The following is a 21,847-nucleotide window of genomic DNA, read 5'->3' as shown; positions in this document are numbered from 1 at the left end:
AATTCAAGATTGTTTTAATATGTTATGCTCTTGATGAATTCATTCATGGTATGAATGATTTTATATTGTTTTATTATATTGACACATTGAATTGTGTAAGTTTCATCTGCATCATGGTGCAGCCGTGTTTTGCTCAGATAAGTGACATTTACCAGTGGTCTCCTAAAAGTACATGGGAAATGTGTATTGTGTAAAAGTTATGAATGGATTCCAAAAATGCTTGCACCAATATGTTGTAAGTCCATTTTCCACACACTTTGTGAGGTACTCTGTGGTGTGTTTATCAGTGCCTTTATTAGACTAGGATCATCTCTTTCCTAATAATCCAATTTTTATTAAGAATTTCATGTCTATACTATCTTTTCCAAATTCCTTTTTTTTATATCTATGGAATTTTTAATAAATAGTGCTTAACACAAATACAGAAAAAAGGGGCCAGCATGTGGCACAGCAGGTTAATGCCTTGGCCTGAAGTGCTGGCATCCCATATGGGTGCAGATTCTAGTCCCAGCTTCTCCTCTTCTGATCCAGATCTCTGCTGTGGCCTGGGAAAGCAGTAGAAGATGGCCCAAGTCCCTGGGCCCCTGCAGCCACGTGGGAGACCCAGAAGAAGCTCCTGGCTCCCAGTTTTGGAATGGTACAGCTCTGGCCATTGCAGCCATCTGGGGAGTGAACCATCTGATGGAAGACTTCTCTCTCTGCCTCTCTTCTCTCTGTAACTCTGTCTCTCAAATAAGTAAAATCCACAGCAAGGTTCAAGCTGATGCTGCAAGCCTTGCTGGATTCATGGATATGTGTGAGATGGAGCAAACATCAGCATCAAGCCAACAGGTTTATCTTTTCCAAATTCCATCGTGAGTGGTTTCACTCTTTCAATTTGAGTCAAAATTAGTTTCTTGCTGAAGCAAAAATTAGTTTCTTTGCTGAAGCAAAAAAATAAAAAAGCAAAAATATTAAAAAATGCAAGTATTGTATAAGGCCTTCAAACATATTGTACACCAAATCATCAGTAACTTAAGCATTTCACATGTTGTGCCAGGCAGTATATTATCAAGTAATATTTAAAGATCATTTATGACTTTTAATGTTAACAAATGTTCAAATTTGTTTAAAATTTAAAATTAAATTTAAAATGTTAAAAATTGGCAAATTAGAAAAGAATTTAGGTTTATAAAAGTTACTTACACATGACAGTAAACTTATCAGACATTCCCTTGGCAATACTGTCCTGTGTATCCATTAAGAGTGGGAAAGAAGCAATTTAAAAAATGAGTTATTTTGGGGTGCATATGATTTATCTGGTTAAGGAACATGTCTTTCAACCATTTTCCGTACTTCATTACTACTATTTATTGCTCCTAAATTCTCTTCTTGCCAAAGTAGACTGAGAAACAATTCTTTTAGAGGCTGCATATGATGTGTATAATTCTTCTATTGAACTTTGGGAGAATATTACTTATTATAGAGCAGATATAGTATTTTGAGATCCCTGAAGGTTTATCCATATAAATTATTGATATATATTAATATATAGTGTATAAATAATCATTTATATTTAACTCATTTTCTTTCCTGTTCACAGGATTAAGTAAAAGCTAAGCATTTATTTAATTACTTATTGATATGTGTAATATTTTTCTATGACACAACTTTAGTAGTTTGTTGGAATGGCAAAGCTAATTTTCATCATAAAACATTATAAAATACTGAGTTTTCTAATGCCAAATAAAATCAATATTCCACATGGATAGAATTTAGCACTTTTACAAACACAGATATTGCTATGGCTAAGCCAGAAAAATAACTCAACAGACAAGAAGGGGGCAGGTGGTATCCTAACAGGAAATGAAAGGCACATGGGCTAAGAGAGAACTTGACCCTACTGTAAACATACTTATTTAAAGTAATATGTAAATAGCTAGTTTGGCATCTTAAGAAGTATTACTTCCCTTTACCTGTCTGGCCTCTCAATGAGATGTGAAAAGTAACAGATGTTTGCTGTTGGAGCAAGCCCCTTTGAGATCATGAGACTGTGTATCAGACTGGCATTTTGTATTTAAAGGACTCTGCCTGTTCTTCCATAATGATAGATTTATTACATGATATATGTGTTTATATCAATTATCAGTGTCTTTTTACTGGTTATTCACAAATTATCTTGAACAAATGTTTGGCATCAGGGCTTGAACTGGCATCCGGTTTTGAATATGCATCTACATGATGTCATCTAGTAACATTAGCAGGTAATATTTATTAAGCATTTATGCGTCAGGCACTGTGTTAAGCACTTTATGAGCATTACTTTAAATTAACCTTCACAGCATCGCTTTGGAATGTGCAGTTTTATCAACCACATTTTACTGGAGAATGTGCTTCTTTGTGATAAGTCTAGTTCATTCAGCAGAGTATACTAAAATCCTTACTGGAAACTATTCATTAATGGAGCTGTTAGAAGACCTGGTTGAAAGGATCTAGAGTGGATAACCTTGGAGATGTGGGAGCAGTGGTTTCTAAACAGACCAGACAGAAGAGCATCATGGAGTTGTTATTAAAATTAAGAAGTAACTCATCTAGAATGGACAGAAGTTAGAAGTTGATGAGGTGCGACACATCAATGAAGACCTAGTTAGGAGGTAATGAAAGGAAATTTGTTCTTTTGATTCAACTATAGGAGAAATTTAAAGAGGGAATAGGAGGATAGTCACATGATGAAGTTAACCTTTGGGCTGCACTGGGTCCAGCTATAAAGGAGATCAGTCAGTCTTTGGCCAGCTCTACTAGTTAGGAATATGCCAGCCCTTTCACTCATGTAGCAAATATTTATCTAGTGCCTTCTATATATTGGGTACTGTTGTAAGTTCTGGGAATATATGAGAGTGAAATGCCAAAGAATCTCTGCCTGCCTTTAAATAAAACTCAAATACAAATGAGGAGAGGTAAATAATTAGCATAAAAAATGAAGAGTGCTATGGAAAAATAATGAAACACAAACATACTTGAATAAGGGGAATTAGGAGTGATGGTGGTGTAGTTTGCAGTTTTAAATAGGGTGTTCACAGTAGGCCTTAAGGAACTGACTGCGACAAAAATCGAGAAAAGAGAGAATGAAGTATTTATTAATTTGTGCACTGAACAGACCAGACATACGGGAAGCTTTTGGGTAGGCACAAGACTCTTTGTTTGTTTGAGGAATGACAAAGAGGCCAATTGCTAGAGCCAACAGAGCAAAGGAGGTGGGGGCAGAGGAGAAGATGAACTCAGTAGGGTAACATGAAGGCCAGACCTTGTGGTTTCTAATGAAAAATTATAAGGAATTTGACTTGTGTTCCTTGTAAATTGGGAATCCACTGGAGAATTTTGAGCAAAAGAGAAGCATGTTCAATTTCAAATGTTCTATATGTTTAAAGAATACCTATGGCTGCAGTATTAACAGTAGGGGGATAATTGAGCAAATATAAGATGCTATTAAATTATTAGATTTTGATGTGCTTTGAATATAATATAATATAGGCTATTAAATAATCTGAAAAATACAAGACTACTGAGAATTTTTAGCCTGAGCAATTAGAATGAAGACATTGTCATTGGGGAAGTTGGCATCAGAGAGTTGGATCAGGAAGGAGGGACAGAGACCCAGTTACAGAGGCATTTAGGTTGTCACTTTCACTACAGCCTTGAGGTTATTGATTCATAGCCCTAGCCATGGAGACCTAGGCTGCAGATTAGAGTACAGAGTTAGGGTTCACATTGGAACAATGGTCCTGATCCCATGGGACAGAGTTGTAAGATACTTGGAGAAGATTTAGATGCAAAGCAATTGGCTGGTGAAGAGTGGGAAATTAGAACTGGACTGATTGGACCCTGACCTAGAACATAGTAAAACTGTAAACTATGTACCCTGCTGAGAAGCTGAACACAACATCACTTTTGCAAGCAAACTTTACAGGCAGTTATTAAATAATTCTTCTAATGTTGGGTCACGTGAGTGAAAGACATACAGTAAGAAACTGAACAGGTGTGACATAGGTGGTTACATTTTTAACAGGACATTTGATGAATACTTTTTGAGAAGCAGAAGTTATGTCATAGAGATCTTGGCATTTTCTGACCACAGGGAGTGTGGAAGAAGTCTACTGAGGTGGGGAGTAAGGCAAGGGATGTTGAAAGAGGTAGATTGAGGACAGACTGTGGAGGTCTTTTTATCCAACTTTGTGGAACTGGCCAGTGGAAGTCATGAAATGGTTTTGATTAAGACAATGAGCTGTGACAGAGTCATATTTTGCTTTGATTAGTTAAATTGCAGAGAAAATGTGAAAACAATGTAGAAGGCACTGGAATAATGATTAACAAAAGCCGGAGTCAACTAAAGTTCACTCGAAGACTTAATGTCTTCTTGAAGGGAGATAGCTTCAAGTTACTGCAAGACCAAGGGAAAACATAACTACTTAATCCTGTATCATAAGAAGGTCCTTGTTTTGGGGGCATTATACCTATTTTAATGTGTTTCAATTATCTGATTTTAAATTGATAAAGTTTATTTGTATATCTGTAGGCTCAAGTGTGTGTGTGTGTGTGTGTGTGTGCACGTATTATAGGTTTATTTGATACATGTTTATTGAGTGCTTGCTATGTGGTAAGCACTCTGTTAAATCATCAAAATAGAAAAAAGAAACATTTCTATGCATGGGTACTATATAATTAAAATTCTGTAGAAATGTAGGTATTATCTGCATACCCTATGTTTTATAAAAGGTCTGGATTTTCTTTTTACTCTTTAAGTATCAGAAGATGAAAGATATACATTCTCAAGTTTCAAAGTAGAAAAATTATGGTACAGGTTAAATACCTACAAAATTATTATTAGCAAACTTTCTAGTTAGTCCAATTTACCAGCCCACAAATTGTATGTATTAATGGTCTATTATGAGGAATACAGGAAAGGATTAAGGAAATAAAATTTAACCATAATCTCTGAGTAGGAATAATCGCTGTTGCTAATACTGGAAATGTTCTTCGCTGCCATAAATAAATGGATAAATAATATATGCTCACAAGTTTGTATATATCTATGTATTTTAATACCTTAACATAGATTTCTGAATTACAGTGCTAATATGTGATATATTTGAGACTATATTACATATGTTAATAAAATCCTACTGCCTTTCTCATTTATAGTTTGTTTCATAATAAAGTAATTGATTTCCTCTACTGAAATGTGATGACCAAAAGGTGTGGGGGAAGTGGTGGGAGGTATCTTGTCTGTAAAAATTTAAAACAATAATGAGAATGACTAGGAGGAAGTCTGCTTTTTATTACAGCACATGCTGGAAATTGTAAACAGAATTCGTGATAATATACTCCTCCTTATCACTGCAACCTCCACCCATCGGTTACTCATCCCCACCCCTTCCTACACCAGTGCTGGAATAATGACAGCCTCATGGTAATATTCCTTTAGAAATGAAGAAAATTTTGAAACTGTTGTCACATAATTACTAGGCATTAAATAATTAGTTGCCTCTCAAAGCTTTAAAGTAGAAAAATATAGCAACTCTCCATTTTCTTTCTTTCTTTCTTTCTTTCTTTCTTTCTTTCTTTCCTTTTTTTTTTTTTTTTTTTTTTTTTGACAGGCAGAGTGGACAGTGAGAGAGAGAGAGACAGAGAGAAAGGTCTTCCTTTTCTGTTGGTTCATCCCACAATGGCTGCTGCGGCCGGCGCACTGCACTGATCCAAAGCCAGGAGCCAGGCGCTTCTCCTGGTCTCCCATGTGGGTGCAGGGCCCAAGCACTTGGGCCATCCTCCACTGCACTCCCGGGCCACAGCAGAGAGCTGGACTGGAAGTGGGGCAGCCGGGACAGAATCTGGCACCCCGACCGGGACTAGAACCTGGTGTGACAGCACGGCAGGTGGAGGATTAGCCTATTGAGCCGTGGCGCTGGCCCCCATTTTCTTTCATAAACCAAAATTTTCCTTTGGGATGTATTAATTTCTTATTAGTAATCACATCTTAATCCTCCCAGGAATTAGAATACAGGATATATTTTTAAACAAGTAAAGAAATGTGAAAGGCAAATCATTGCTATTTGGCTGAATATCAATATAATATGTGCTGCTAAAAAATCCATATTCATGAAAACAAATTAATCTTTGTCATGATGCTCATATTTAAGTCTGCTGAAATTTTGGAGCAATTACTGAAAAAGAAATAAAGAAAAAAGAATGTGAGATTTATGACCTCATAGTCTTTTTACAAATAGGCAGAGAGAAATTGTCAAAGTCCAAAAGTCCACAGTTACCCAACTGTGTGGTAACCATAGGAACTGATGGTATTCATGTGTCTCAACTTGTATTCTAAGGCTCTATTGTCCCTGTTATACCATGTGACTTCACTAGTGTGAACAAGAATTAAATTCTTGATTATATTAATAATATCTAGTGTTTAGTGAGTGCTACATACCTGGCAGTGTAGTAGACACGTTTTATGAATTAACACATTTACCTTCTCAACAGTACTCTAAGGTAGGTACCTTTATTGCCCCCTTTCAAAGGTGAAGAATGAAAATATTAAATAACTTATTTAGGTTTTAGAAGAAGGAGACGGGAGGTCTGGTATTTGAGCTCTGGTAGTGGGCTCAGACAGAGCCTGGGTTTTAAACCATTATGATGCTTTCCTCTGATAGACCACTCCAGGCTGGCACCATGCAGTCCAGCTGAATTCTCACAACAGTGCTACAATGTAGGTTCTACTACAGTTGGTTCCTGATTGTCTATCAGATAGACTCATGAGCATGACGTATACAAGGCTTTTCATTCTGAGAGTCCTTATCTTTGGGATTTCTTTTCTTCCACCTTCTACTCATTTGCACTCTAGTACTACCAAATTGCCATTCTCCGGGCTGTTCATGGCCGAAGGTATTCCTTCCTGCTCCTTGGAGCATCCTTTGTCATCTTTTTACCTCTCATTTGTCTTTTGAAATCCATGGCAAATCTTCAATCAATTCCCTTTCGAGAATTCCATCATTCATCCTCCATAGTATTGTCACCTTTACACTTCATTTTGTTTTTAGATGCTAATATAGTCTCCATTCTATTTTAAGACCAGATATTCTTTAGTTTCTTTTTTGATAGGTTATTTGTCTTTTTAAGTTGATTTGCAAGGTGGGTATTTGGCACAATGGATAAGATGCCTTTTGGAATGCCCATATCCCATATTAGTTAACTTGGTTCCAGTTCTGCTTCCCTTTCTGCATCCAGCTTCCTACTAATGAGCACCATTGGAGGCAATAGTTATGGCTCAGGTATTTGGGTTCATTTAAAAGGCATCGTCCCCTTTTTATTTAGTTATGTTTCACTTCTTTCTGCAATATAGTATCATTTTGCATAGAGTCTTATGTATCATTTGTTTTATTTGTTTCTGATTATTTTATATTTTGGATATTATTGGAAATGCTATTTTATTTTTTTCTTTCTGTTTTGTTAATTTATACAAATATCATGTATTTTTGTAGATTGCATTGAGTCTATTGACTAGATAATTTATTCCAATAATTTTGTGTGGGTTATTTGGGAATTTTCTAGATATATCATAATCTATAGTAATGATAATGATAGCTTTACTTTGTCTTTTCCAACCCCTGTAACTTTTATCTTTTCGTTATCTTCATACATTGACTAGATGTTCCATTATAATATTGAATGTAATATTAAATGTAAACAATTTCTTGCTATAGAGTTTTTAAAATAAATTGTCATATAAAGGAAATTCTATTCCTATTTTAAGACTTTTTAATTATTCTATCTATATAAATATAGATGAGGACCAGTGTTGTAGTGTATTGGATTAAGCCATCAGTTGCAACATTGACGTCCTATATGGTAATGCAGGTACAAGTCCCAGCTTTTCCACTTCTGATCCAGCCAGCTGCTAATGAACCTGAGAAAGGAGTGGATGATGATCCAAGTACTTGAGCCCCTGCCACCCTTGTGGGAGTCATGAGTAGAGTTCTGTGCTCCTGGATTTGGCCTGGCTCAGCCTTGTCCATTGTGGGCATTTGAGGGGTGAAGATGGAAAATCTCTCTTTCTCTCTTAAGTAAATATGTTAAAATAGTCTACATTTATTAATATTTTATACCTTTTATATTTATATTGAAGCAAAAATACTGGCTTATAATTTTTATTTCTTGTACATGTCAGTTTTATTAGGGTTATTTTGCCTTCATAGAATAAAAAATTTTTAAAACATCATTCTGTGGAAGAATTTGCCTATATTTAATGTTATATCTACCAAATACCTGGAAAGATTTGCCAATAAAGCCAGTTGGGCTTGAAATATTCTCTCTTGCTCCTTTTTTTTTTTTTTTTAATATTTCTGTATTTATTTGAAGGCAGAGTGACAGAGAGGGAGATCTGTCTCTTGGTTCATTCCAGGTGGCACCATGGCACCAGCCCCAAATTTATTATTAAACTCACATATTCAGTTCTTAATGGTTGTGTTTTTCAGTTCTAAGATTCCCATTAGTTTATATATTGAATTCTATGTTGAAATTTTCCTTCTTGGCATCTATTTTTTTGAATGCCTCAATAAAAAGAATGCTTATTTCAAAGCTTGTTTCTGATAACATCCAATGTTTGGATCACACAAAGGCCTGTTTCTAGTGTTCTACTGTGTTCTGGTGGTTTTTGGTCATTTGGTTCTGTCCGCTCATGTGCCTAGAAAGTTTCTATTGAAAGCTGTTACAGCATTTAGTTTCCTTGGATTGGCAGTTATTCCAGGCACGATCTGAGATTTTATGTGGCTGAGATTTAGTCCTTGAATAGTAATCTGTACTTAGTTTTTGCTTACTCTTCGTGTCATCCTTCTGAGGTCTCATTTAAAAACCTAATGTCTTTATATGGCTCCTCTTTCTCAGAAGAATGTGAACTTTAGTTTTTTTTTTTTTTTTTTATCTTCCTGGTGTAATTATCATAAGCTTTCATAAGCTTTTCCTGCTCTTAAAAACTTCCTTCTTTTTGGTTTCTCATCATTTTTTGCAGTTTATGATTTGGAAAATGTCTTCAGGGCCCTTCAGAGTGGACCTTGTGCCACTCTGTTGTGATCCCATTTGCTCCGTGATCCAAGGTCTTCAAGTCCTTTCTGCTTTGCCAGTACTAAATGCTAGATTTTTGTTCTCTTCCTTCTACAGAGATCGATGGAAACTTTAATACAGTTTAAAATTTGCCCTCCAGTGAAATAGGATCAGAAAAAAAATTGAGCTTACCTAAATGATCCTACTTATCTGTCATTTTGGCCCCACAATTCCTTATTGTTTTCAATAGGAGAATATGTTTTATACGAGCTAGCGTAGTCTGAAGCAGGAGTTATTTTTATTTTAGTTTGAATGAATTAGTATAATAAAATATTATGAAAGTGCATGTGGATTTAAGAAAGAATATGTGTACATTAGAAATGTATGAAAAGAGTTTAAAATACAAAAAATGATAAGCTGTCACTATTTTAACCTTTGGAAAAATGCTTACATTTATTTTAATTACTAAAATATAGATATTCCTCATTCAGCAAATCAGTTAAGAACTGTTTATATCTCACTCTTATTCTGAGAATTTCTAAAATTCTTAAGGCAAAAAAAAAATCCTGCATTTTATTTTCCTTCTCCCTACATGTCTCCATGTAGGGCACATTATGAAGCTTATCATTTTAACTACTATCCCAGTGGAATTTTGTTTGTCTAAGCTATTTCTCATTTTAAAACAGTATTAAAACAGTATGGGTGAACACATGTGTATGTATGGCTAACCCTCTGCATGTAAGGGTAGATGCACATGTCTATGTAGAGAACATAAAGCCATTTGTGGTGTCTGTGGAGCATGTGTTCCAGAGCCTCTGTAGACACCAGCGCCTATGGATGCTCCAGTCCCTTTGGCACAATGGTGTAGTGTCTGCATGTGGCCCGCACCGCCTCCTGCGTGCCTCACATCACTCTCAGACCACTTACAAGTGGTCTTCAGAAAGTTCATGGAAAGTATGCACCTTGAAAAAACTGTACATTCCCCGTAAATAAACTTATCTATCTTCAATTCCATTTTCCATGGTTTTTAAATAATCCCTAATATCATGCCTAATACACCATAAATGCTGCATCAATAAGTATTATACAGTATTGTTTATGGAATCTTGACAAGGAAAAGCACCTATAACGTGTTTAGTGGAGGCACAAATATTTCCCCCAAACATTTTTGACTTGTTGGTTGAACTCACAGGTACAGAACTCATGGATAGGGAGGAGGACTGTTTTATATACAAGTACTAAATTTTTGTTCCTCACCTTTCAAATTTTAGAGGAAAAACTCCCAAGTTCTTGATTTATACATATAAATGCTTAACTCTATGGAAAGCTTAATAGGGTTGAACTTATCTTGGTTTTAAAGTGTTAAATAATTAATTCTATGTGTGTGTATTATTAAAATGGTACTATAAGTACCACACCGACATATATAATTCAGTCCTAAGGTCTTTAGTTATATATGTATCTTTTATATATTAACTATGTATATTAAACTTAATTGTTTAAACAAAAGTACAGAATGTGTAATCCATTCAAAAATGAAGATGAAAATGAACAACCATAACGGAAACCAACTACATGAATTTTATAGCATCATGATCTTTACAGCTATTCAAGAAAGTAATTTTATCCTAGAAAACAGTTTGAGAAAGTACATTAAAAATTCTTCAAGCTTGTGTTCACTGAGCCTTTTTGTCGTATCACTTGCCACACTGAAAGCAAAGTGTATTCATTGAGCCAAATAGGCCAACCTGTTTCTCTCTCAGTTATACATTCAAATACTTTTTTCAGTTGTTAACTTGATTGTGGGGCTTGTTCCTAAAATAAAAGATAGCTTAATCAACTGACTGTATTTTATATAAAAGTAGACCAGTCTGATTCAATCAACTGAATTTTGAAGATTTATTTACAGAATTTCCAGTAGGAAAATCCCTGGAGCCAGAGTCATAGATTTTCCAGAGCTTAGTTTTACTTTAATGTGTATGACCACAGTTTTAAGAGTCAGATCAAAGAAACTGGGAACCCAATTTGTAAAATATATTACTACAGGAAATATAACCAAAAGAATTCAGTCACCAATCACATTTGTGATAACCCTCCCAATTTCAGAGGTAGAAATTGTCCAGTATTTTTATCCTAATCACTACTGAAGAGACTATTACATTACCATAACCAGTGTTTCAATGCATCCATTTTATATAATCAGTAAGAAGAAGCAAGTGATAAGAGCAGTTTAATAAATGGCATAAGTATCCTATATTTTAACATGTAAGACTGCACTGAATGTCTTCATTCTCCTTTGCTCCAAAAAAGTATCATGCTTCATTCCTGACTGGGAATTTCCATTAAAATTCCTTTATGCTTCCCAGTTTTCTTCTAATGCCTGAATTCAGTACCTTCTTTCTTCCAGGCTACTTTTTCAGAAAGGAGATAAAACAAAACAAAACAAAACAAAACAAACAAACAAAAAAACTGTGTTCTTGAGCCCTTTGCCAATTCCGTGACTTTACTTTTCATTTTCTTCATGTGGTTACTTTTCCTCTGCTTTTGCACACGACCTCCCTTTTTCAGAGGGTGGCTTGTCTCCCTCCTGCTGTTAGCTTATGAATCCAATCTTCCTTTCTTACTGTTTAACCATTGTATGTCTCTAAGAAATGGTTTTTATCAAGTCTCTCCACTTCCCTATGTCTCTTTCCTCCCAGCCCTGCAGTCTGAATTTCTCCTGGATTCCTCTCCTGGCCCCTGTTGTACGTGTGGTTAAGGCTCACCAACAGCATTTTAATATCTCTTAGTTGCATCCACTTCCTTCTATGTAGGGTTCGGCTTTAATTCTCTTACTATTTCTTTCTATGATATTTCTCTCTTCATCCTTTTCCTGTCTCTGCTGCTGATGTTGCTTTACTCTTTGCTAGCTCATCTCTTCAAAGTGAATGTTTCAAAGCTCTGTATCCTTAGGTCTGTTATGTTAATGCCACTTTTACTTCCGTGTATCAGACAGGAATGCTGTTTACCACCATGGTGTAGCCTATCTTCTGAGTGCCAGCCTGAAATTCTAGCTGACAGTCCAACTACATTAGCTGCATTGCCAACAGCTTAGCTCCTTTGCCCCCTGGGCTCTCAGGTACAGCATGTTCAAAATAGTAGAGAGAAGTTTAGAACGTTCACTAAACCTTTTCACCTGCCTGCTCTTTGTGTTGAAGGCATCCTCACATTCATAGCTACCAGGGCCATCAGACTTTGCAATCACATGATTCATCCCTCTTTCACAACCAGTTTTGTCATCACCTCTAGGGTTTTGGACTTTTGCTATGTGCACGTCCTCCTGATGCTCTCCATTGCTGTCACCCACCTTCTGCCCTCTATTCATGTTTAATTTTAAAGGTCCTCTTAACTCATCTTGCTACATAGAAGTTTTACTTTCTCCAGTATTCCTACAGTCACTGGCTTGAATGATCACCAGCCATGCCTTCTGAAAGCCACAGAAGCACTGTACTCATCCCACGCCTGCCTTTTTTAATCTGATATACTTTTCTCAACCTCTGAATATTTGCCTTTGCCCTTTCTTGTTCCAGGAATACTAGTCTCCACTTACTAATACTAACTGCATATTTAATGTGACATACAATAATGTTAAGATATACCCACAATTCTTCCCTTTTAACAGGTGGATCTTGTCCTCTCCCCTTTAAGTGTGGACTGGGCTAAGTGACTCCCTTCTGATGGGAAGAAAGTGGCAGAAGTGACGGCATGATTGGGTTAGAGAAAGCATCATGCTTCTTACTGGTTCTCTTTTGGATTACCAGTTGTGGGGCAACAGCAGCTGTGCCAGAGGTCACTTAGCAGCTTGCATAGAGGCCCTTGGGGCAAGGAGCTGAGATCTCCCAACAGTAACCATGAGACTGCACTACCCTGGACATAGTTGATACCTCTTCCTAGCCTGCTTCAGATGATGGCAACTTTGATTCTGAAGAGACTCAGAGATGGTACCACCCAGCCAAGCTTCTCTCATATTCCTCATTCACATAAACACATAAAATATTTATTGTGTTAAACCACTCAATTTTAGGAGTAATTTTTATGCAACAATAGATGGCTCATACAGCACATTTTCTAAGTCTTATCTCCACTTGTGAGATGATATTACTCTTGAGAATTATTAATATATAAAACATATTCCTTATCACAGTCTGTTTGTCTTATGGTTATTTGATAATACATTATATAATTTGGTGTATTAGAGCGAATTTTTACATCTAAACTGTTTAGTAAATAATGTGAATACACCCAAGCTTAAAATAGGAACCATTTTAATAGTTTAATTCTTCATTGTTTGAACAAATAATTTTTAAAAATTTATTTTGAAAGAGAAAGAGAGAGAGGTGAAAGGAGAAATTCAGGGAGAGGGAGAAGGAAGGGGAGAGGGGAAGGGGAAAGGTCTCCCAACCACTGGTCACTCCAACAGCAGGGGTGAAGCCAGGAGCTAGGAACTCAGTCTGGGTCTCATGCATGGATTACAGGGACACAACTACTTAGGCCATTATCTGCTGCCTCCAAGGGTGTGTGTCAGCAGAGAGCTTGAATTGTGAAAAATGCAGCTGGGTTTCCAACACAGTCACTGTGATGTGGGATGCAGGCATCTTAAGTGGTTTATTAACAACTATGGCAAACACCCACCCCTGAGCCAAATTTCTACTATAAATTTAATATTCTAGTATTTTATGTTTTGGGATATTTCTACATACACATACACACACGCAGAGATATGTTTACAATCTGTTTCTTTTTCAGCATCTTAAATTTCATGTATCTCATGATATATGTCCAGTAAACGTGAAAAAGTTAAGGCATTAAGAATCTTCTAAATCTGGGACCAGCATTTTGGCATAGTCGGTAAAGCCACCACATGAGACTCTGGCATCCTGTGTGGTCCATGTTCTGGCTGTTCCACTTCCTATCCAGTGTCCTGCTAATGACCTGGAAAAAGCAGCAGAAGATGGACCAAATGTTTGAGCCCCTGCCATCCATATGGGAGACTCAAATGAAGCTCCTGGCTTCTACATTTGGCTTGGCCCACTGCTGACAGTTGTGGCTATTCGGGGGGGTGAGGAGTGGGGGCGTAGGGGGTGAACCAGCAGATGGAAGATCTTTCTTTCTCTCTCTCTTGCCATCTCTCTGTGCCTCTCCTTCTCTCTCTGTAACTCTGATTTAAAAAAAAAGAAGTCTTGAAATCAAACTGCATACAGAGCCAGATTCTAAATTAAATCTAAGGTTGAATATGGATCAGCAAAGTAATATAGAGGGAAAGGGATTCTTTTTTATAGGAAACTTCTAATATTTGGCTTCAAGGAGTGTCCTTTGATGGTATTTATGTGCAGAGAAATATAAAAGGGGCCTCAAAGAGTACTTTATAGCACAGATGTGTGCATGTATGAAGCTTCAATATTTATCACTTAGCCATCCTCCTCCTTTCCATTTTGGAAGTGTTTTGACATTATAATTACTTTAAGTATTATGAGTCTTATAAAATCTTTACGTTTTATAAGTGCTAAAAGATAATTGATTTCTTCTCACTTTAATGTAAATCGTTATGTTTGGATGGGGGTCAAAGAATAGTACTTTAATTGTCACAAAACTCTTCTTTTCCATTTGGTCTTTTACATTTGTCTCTAGAGAGAAAAGAGTTCTTTCAGGGCATATATCCATATTAACAGTGTGCATCTTTCACGCTTTGATCACATAAATGTGGTATATTTGTGGCATGCTTTTCAGTGGCTATAAGGTCTATTGATTTACATTTTCCATATCTGAACCCAGAATACAATGGACTTCCTGAGAGTTTGCAAACAAATTATTATAGGACTTTTTTCTTTTTTACATGATAGAATATACTCACATAGTACAGGTAGTCTATTTAAATTTTGATGAATCTGTTGATTTTGTTTAGGATGAGAGTCTCATATATAAGTTGGGAAGATATGATCTACTTTCTGTAATTCAACATGTATGTTTTGTCTGCCAAGAAAATGCACAAGTATGTACAATGTACAAGTATAAACTAGTTTTTGCAGGTGTCTTAAATTGGAGAGAACATACTTGAATAGAGTTTAATTAAAAATATGTGTCCTCTTAAGGAACCCAAGGATCAGAACTCCACAGGGGTTTGTCACTGACCATCTGGTGTTTACATTAATATTTTCCCCCTATTTGAACTAATTGAATAGAATAAAAAGCCTTTCCAAAAGTTTGTCATTTTGTAGATATGTTGAAAAGGGTATCAGGGTCTTTGAATTTAAGATTCAAATTCAGAATGCCCTTATTTGGAAAAATAAAGTGTTATGAATAGTAAATCTGCTATTGTGCCTTTTCTAGAAGGAAACTGAAGAATACGCAGATGTATGAGGGAGGGTGAGGCAGTGTTTCTGAATGTGAACTGTGGACTGTGGATGCAGATACCTGCCTTTGAATCTCAGCTCTCCTGCTTAGCTTTCCCTATTTAATATGCTGCTGCCTGCTGAACAGTGTATTTCACTTGATCCTTAAAACCAGCTTGGGGTAGGCGTTATTTTCCTTTTTTTTTTTTTTTTTTTTTTTTTTTTGACAAGGAAACCGAGGTTCCAAAAAAATTAAGTAATGTGAACAGGATCAGCAGCTGGTACATGATGGATCCTAGTCTCTGACTTCAAATCCTAGGTCTTAATTCATATTTTGCCAGGGCCTTTAAAAATGCTTTATTGCGTAGACTCTGTAACTCTCAGTGGATTAAGAAAGCAACAAGAATAATGTCCAAAACCTGGAGCAGTGAGGAAGAACATTATGAAGAAATATTGAGGAATTTATGAACTGTTGAGTCCAGAGAGAACAAGTGTGTGCCTTAGCTGCAGTGGCCATGTTTCGGGGACTGTGGGAGCAAAGATTCAATACCATTTCAAGGTCTCTTCAGTCCTTATCATTTCAGCCTGTAAACAATTCTATTGTCCTGCCCTGGACTCCTTGAGAATTATTCATTTCTTTTTGTAATATCTGTATCTTTTTTATATCTTCACTTACATATGGCAATTTGGTTCTGACTTATGCTACATTTAAAAATGTTTATTTACTTTTATAAGCAATGTATATTCCAATACAGTTGTTGTATTGGAGAGTTTTAGCACATACATATCAATGCATAATATAAATTGAAAATAAACATGGGGAGTCATGTTCATAGTTTTTTTTTTTTTTTTCTGTGTATACAAGGGATATGCTCTTTATGATGACTGTTTTTGTTACAAAGAGCTTCAGGTGAAGTAGAGAAAACTGAGTTTTGAAACAAATAATCATTAGCATGACACAGGTTAAAATACATTGTTTCAATTACTTCCTCAATTATTTACATGAAAAGTCTGATCCTAATATGATATGATTATGTATATGGCTGCCTGGTTGTAGTATCCCTATAGAATGTTGCAGACAACCAAAAATAAGTCAACCCTAGAGGAGCCAAAATGGAGAGCAAAACTAGTGCTTATTTAGCTAGCAACTTCTTCGACCTATCCTAGAGCCCACTTACCCTTATTTTAGATCCAATTCAAATAAGATCCCTAAGTCTTCTTTGCAAATACATAACAGATAACAAGTGTTAAATTAGAACATAAGAAGCTATGTAGACCAGAGAAGGAAGTCTAAAATCCAAGAGAAAACTCTATGAAGCACACACAAAAAAATACCTTAATCATAGAGGAATGTGGCCCAAGAAAATGGCAACTGCCACAGTCAACAACCTTTATAATTATCATTACTTTAGAGTATAGTTAAATAAAACAAAATTTAAGTCATATTCTGTGTACTGTTTTTGTAAAGCCAGGAAAGAATATTCTATAGTTAACAATGTTTCCAATTGAAATTGACAGAAGGAAAATAGCGAAGATATTTTGGTGCTTTGCCATTACATTTCTAAAACTGTCAGGAAAACTGACTTTGACTTTGAACATTTTAGCCAAAATCCTTAGAAGGAACATTTTTTTTATACCCATTAATTATACTTGTTGAAAATTAAGTTTGGGTACTGTAGTCAAGTCTAGATTCTTAGAGGTCATACTGAAACAGCGCAGATGCACAACAGTGTGAAAATACATTTGATTCTATCCTGTTAATATTTATCCAGAAGTGATATCTGTATTTCCTTCCCTGGCCTCTTGTTTTTTTTAATTGTTGTTACCTTTGTTGTTGTTATCACTGCCACACTCCTTTCCTTTCTCTCTCTCTCTGATATCCTTTAGGCTACTCAGTACTCTCTGATGAGTCTGGTCTAGTTTTGCCAGCCAATGCTGCTCCTTTGGTGGTATAACAGCAACCCATGATGTTACTACATAAGATAAAGAATATACCATCTGGCTATTAAGGAAACCACAGATGGGAAACAGTCATGGGTAAAATGATTATTTTAAAGTAATATTTATGATCATCTAACTGAGAATGAAAATCTTGATAGCATTATTATGTATTCTTAGTAGTTTAAGTGCTACACAGAGGAAATCTCTAAACTGAGGCTAGAATTTTCAACTTTTGCTTATATATTATTTTATCTCCTACAAGTAAAATAATGAGAGAAAGGGCTCAGAAATTTTCTTGGAACTTTTGACACACTCCTAACAATTTCTATCTGAAAAGTTCTGAGTATGTCTGGGAAAAGGGAAAACAACACAAAACTCTGACTGTTAAGTTAACTGTCAAAAGTCAAAGCATTTCATCTTTTATTTGGTAGATTTATATTATGGAATTTCCTGGTCACGTTCTCTTTGCCTGGACCAGTAGGCTAATGAGTCAATAGAAATGAAAGATAAGCAACACTAAGTTGTCTAGCACAAAGAAGAGTGAAACTAGCTGTATTGGTCAGACTTTTCTTACTGTAGCTAAATACCTGAGGAAATTAATAAGGAGAAAAAATTATTCAGTTGGCAGTTTAGGAGGTTGAAGTCCAAGACTGGGCAATCTCATTGGTTTGGCCTTTTGTGGGTGGCAGTGGTGGAGCATGTCTAGAAGAATGACCACATGGCGACCCACGAAACAGAAAGAGAGACAGGCTGCATGCCACGCAGACTTTATAGGCAACCCTCTCAGGAGAATTACCTCTGGAGGGCATGTTTCCCCTGACCGAAGGATCTCCTGTAAGACCCACCTCCTACACACTGTATTTGGATTGTTTCCACCCTGTAAATATCATTAACTTATGACTTGAGAGTTTAATTATGTGCCCATGTTCAGGAGCCACATCATGTTCAAACTATAGCACTGGTTACTCACCAGTTTATAAGCAGTAATGCTTTTGGCAAACAGGTAGGACTAGACAAGTATAAAATAAAGTAAGTCCCTGAACTATTTTCTTATCAACAACTCTAAGACTTAAGGAACTTTATTGTTGTAATTATAGCATAACCAGGTGAACCAATGACTTTGTTCAAATATGCAACCTGGGTAAATAAGGAAACTATCTGAATTATTGCTCTATTTACTAGAATTATCAGAATTTCCAAAGGTTGTGATATGATTTTTACTCTTTGGTTGTATGGAACTAACATATTTCTTCTTTCTCCAACCAAGGCTGACCATCCTTGGAGTGGCTACCAAAATACTTTTCCTCCCTTTTTGTGTGTTTATCTAAAATTTCTGGTTCACATTGAGTCTCCTAAGATCCACTATAGCTTTTTGTATTTCTCTTAAAATTAATACCTGAGAGGAATAAGGACCTTCTGGCACACTTGGATCTGCCAGTTGCTGCTTTCTGATGCTCTTCTTCCAAGTTGTCTCTAACTCAGAAAGGAATACTCTTCTGATCCTTGTAGCTCTAGGGGAATAATCAGATTCCTGGGGAGACTCATCACTAACTCTGTTCAGGTTTGGCTGGCATAGGCAGTCTCACTTTTCTGAAACTCAGAAATGAAAGTGGCTGGTTTTAACAAGCCACTTGTCACGTGCTGAGAATTGGAACCAGAAAGAATGGAATGCTGCCTTTTATCACGAGTTCATGACTTCTGGTTATCACTAGCTGGGTGTCCCATAGACGCAAACTTGGTGCTTGCTACCTTGCCTGATCTCTGTATCTACTCAGCTTCCAAAGTGGATGTTGCATTTATATTTTCTAACAAAGATAATGCTATCACTATGTAACCATTTTTTTAAAAGTAGCAAACATGAAGTAGTTTTTAAAATTCTCTTTTCTCCCCATACCTTCCTCTGATCCCATCCACATATTTTTCAAAACTTGTTGAGTCTAAAGTAACATGTAGTTGCTTGCTTCTGTCTTCTCTGTCCCCAGCATCATATGCTCTGCGTCAAACTTGCATGACCTCAACTCTGCTCTGATTGAGGAAACTGTTAACTTACCTGTTGTTCTCTTGCAATGTTCTGTTGTTTACTTCTTAAATTTTAAGTGAAATTTCTTTTCCTTTAAGCATTCCCAGTCTTCTCGTGTAGTTCTATGTTACCTACCATGATGCTATTCACATTATCTGTAGCACTTAATCATGCAGTGATTCAGATCTGTGACTTTGAGGATCTTTTTGTGTCTTAAAATTCCTAGCACATAGTAAATATATGGCATAGTTCTTAAATAAAAATAAGGAATAGGAAAGTGGCTTCTGATTTGTTGTAAAATCCAAAATCAGTGGTATTAATTCAATAAAATGGAAATTGAGAAACTTTTATTATTCTTTTCAAAAGAGATGTTTCTGTAACACCATGTGAATAGGAAAATAGATTCAAGACTTTCCCAAACTTTTAGTTGTTTGAAAAATCTCAAGCAAGGGTTAATTTTAGGATTCTTGAGTTGTTGTAAATCCAGCAGCAACTCTGTGCCTTACACAAAATGCACAGTTTATCTTTTATCTAGGCTTTTTCCTCATGACCTAGTCACCACACAAATGCCCTATGTCCTGATACCATCATTTTAAAGGTTAGCAATTCAACATGTGTATCAGGGGTTATGTGACCATAGCGGTCAAAGGTTTTTGTGTTCTGTTTTTTTCCAATAGCTAGTGAGAGTGGACCAAACTGAATGATGTTCAGTTGTTTATCCTTGGATTTTAGTGACTGAAGCTTAAGGTGAGTTCTGGATTCAAATCATATTCAGAACATAGTTTGTTTTTTTTTGTTTTTTTTTTTTTTTTTTAGATTTATTTTATTTATTTGAAAGAGTTACAGAGAGAGGTAGAGCCAGAGAGGGGAAAGAGGTCTTCCATTCCATTGGTTCATTCCTCAAGTGACTCCCCAAGTGAGCTGATCTGAATCCAGGAGCCAGGAGCTTCCTCTGGGTCTCGCACACGGGTGCAGGGGCCCAAGGACTTGCATCATCTTCTGCTGCTTTCTCAGGCCATAGCAAAGACCTGGTTCGTAAGTAGCACAGCTGGCACTCAAACCAGCACCCATGTGGGATGCTGGCACTGCAGGCTGGGGCTTTAACCCACTGCATTACAGTCCTGGCCCCAGAACAGGATCTTAGTGATCATAAAATTTAACTATTCAGGTTAAAATATAAAACCTAATATATATAAGCAAGTTAAAATAACCTGACTGATGATATGTAGTTTGCATGTGATTAAAAAACAAAATATTGCATTCAGAATGTCAAAATGGACATTTGTCATTCAAAATACAGTTTTGTGTATGGAGTGATTGTTACAATCATTATTATAGCACATTTAAATTTGATAGTAGAACTTTACAGTATCTTCTTATAAGTACAAGGCACATGGTAAAAGCAAGAACAAAGTGCCAATCTATTCTTAGATCATTTCATTTAAGTGGGATGGAGTGATGAGAAAAGAATGAAGCGGTCCCAGCCTCATCCTACCCCCTGCTAGCATGTCAGAATCCTTGGAGGGCCTTTTCATACTGTGCATTCTCCTTGGCCCCAGTAGGAAACACCAGGTGTAATGAGAGGTCTTACTTGATGGCACTGTGCTATTCCTGAAGAATACTGAGGCAGAAAAAGATGAGAGCATTGTGGAAGACAGAAACCAATAGTTAATCTTATTTCTATTTCATATCTGAAAAATAGAATAATAAAATGATGTATTTTTAAAAACTCAAAATATTACCAACAGTTATGCTGTTGCTACCAATCAAACAAGTTTTGGTGATTCAGGGTAAAAAAGGAAGACCAAAGGTAGTTGTAAGTATGTGAAAGTGACAACATAGATATATGTGAGTATACACAAAGTGTACATAGAAAACCCAGTTCTTCACTTAGGAAGGCTGAACTGATACCATATCTGTCAGCTACGAGATAGTGTATCTCAGCTGGCGCCGCGGCTCACTAGGCTAATCCTCCGCTTTGCGGTGCCGGCATACCGGGTTCTAGTCCTGGTCGGGGCGCCGGATTCTGTCCCGGTTGCCCCTCTTCCAGGCCAGCTCTCTGCTGTGGCCCGGGAGTGCAGTGGAGGATGGCCCAAGTGCTTGGGCCCTGCACCCGCATGGGAGACCAGGAGAAGCACCTGGCTCCTGCCGTCGGAGCAGCGTATTGTGCTGGCCACAGCGTGCTGGCCGTGACGGCCATTGGAGGGTGAACCAACGGCCAAAAGGAAGACCTTTCTGTCTGTTTCTCTCTCTCACTGTCCACTCTGCCTGTCAAAAAAAAAAAAAAAAAAAAAAAAAAGAAAGAAAAAGAGATAGTGTATCTCAAATAAGTTCCTCTAACAAGAAGGTGAAGAATATCACAACCTATGGGTGTAATAGACTATCTCATTCTGGTAATAAAGATTAGGACATGCAGGGATAGAACTACACCAGCAATAGCTGTATGTGA

The 21,847-nt window shown here is 36.6% G+C and overlaps 1 protein-coding gene across 2 annotated transcripts in view; it reads left to right on the top strand.

Moving 5' to 3' along the window:
* FAM83B (family with sequence similarity 83 member B) overlaps positions 1-21,847 on the top strand; it is a 90,263-nt gene that overhangs the window by 25,618 nt on the left and 42,798 nt on the right. The window contains exon 1 of one of the 2 annotated variants that reach the window (XM_051854628.2): positions 1,638-2,633. The exons of the other annotated variant lie outside the window; for it this stretch is intronic. The gene's annotated coding sequence lies outside the window, so the exon portion shown is untranslated. Of the gene's footprint in view, positions 1-1,637; positions 2,634-21,847 lie in introns of those variants that run through there. 2 annotated transcript variants of the gene reach the window in all.

The sequence above is a fragment of the Oryctolagus cuniculus genome, chromosome 5, assembly GCF_964237555.1.
Source record: "Oryctolagus cuniculus chromosome 5, mOryCun1.1, whole genome shotgun sequence".
Lineage (NCBI taxonomy): Eukaryota > Metazoa > Chordata > Mammalia > Lagomorpha > Leporidae > Oryctolagus > Oryctolagus cuniculus.
This window is presented reverse-complemented; position numbering and strand designations above follow the sequence as displayed.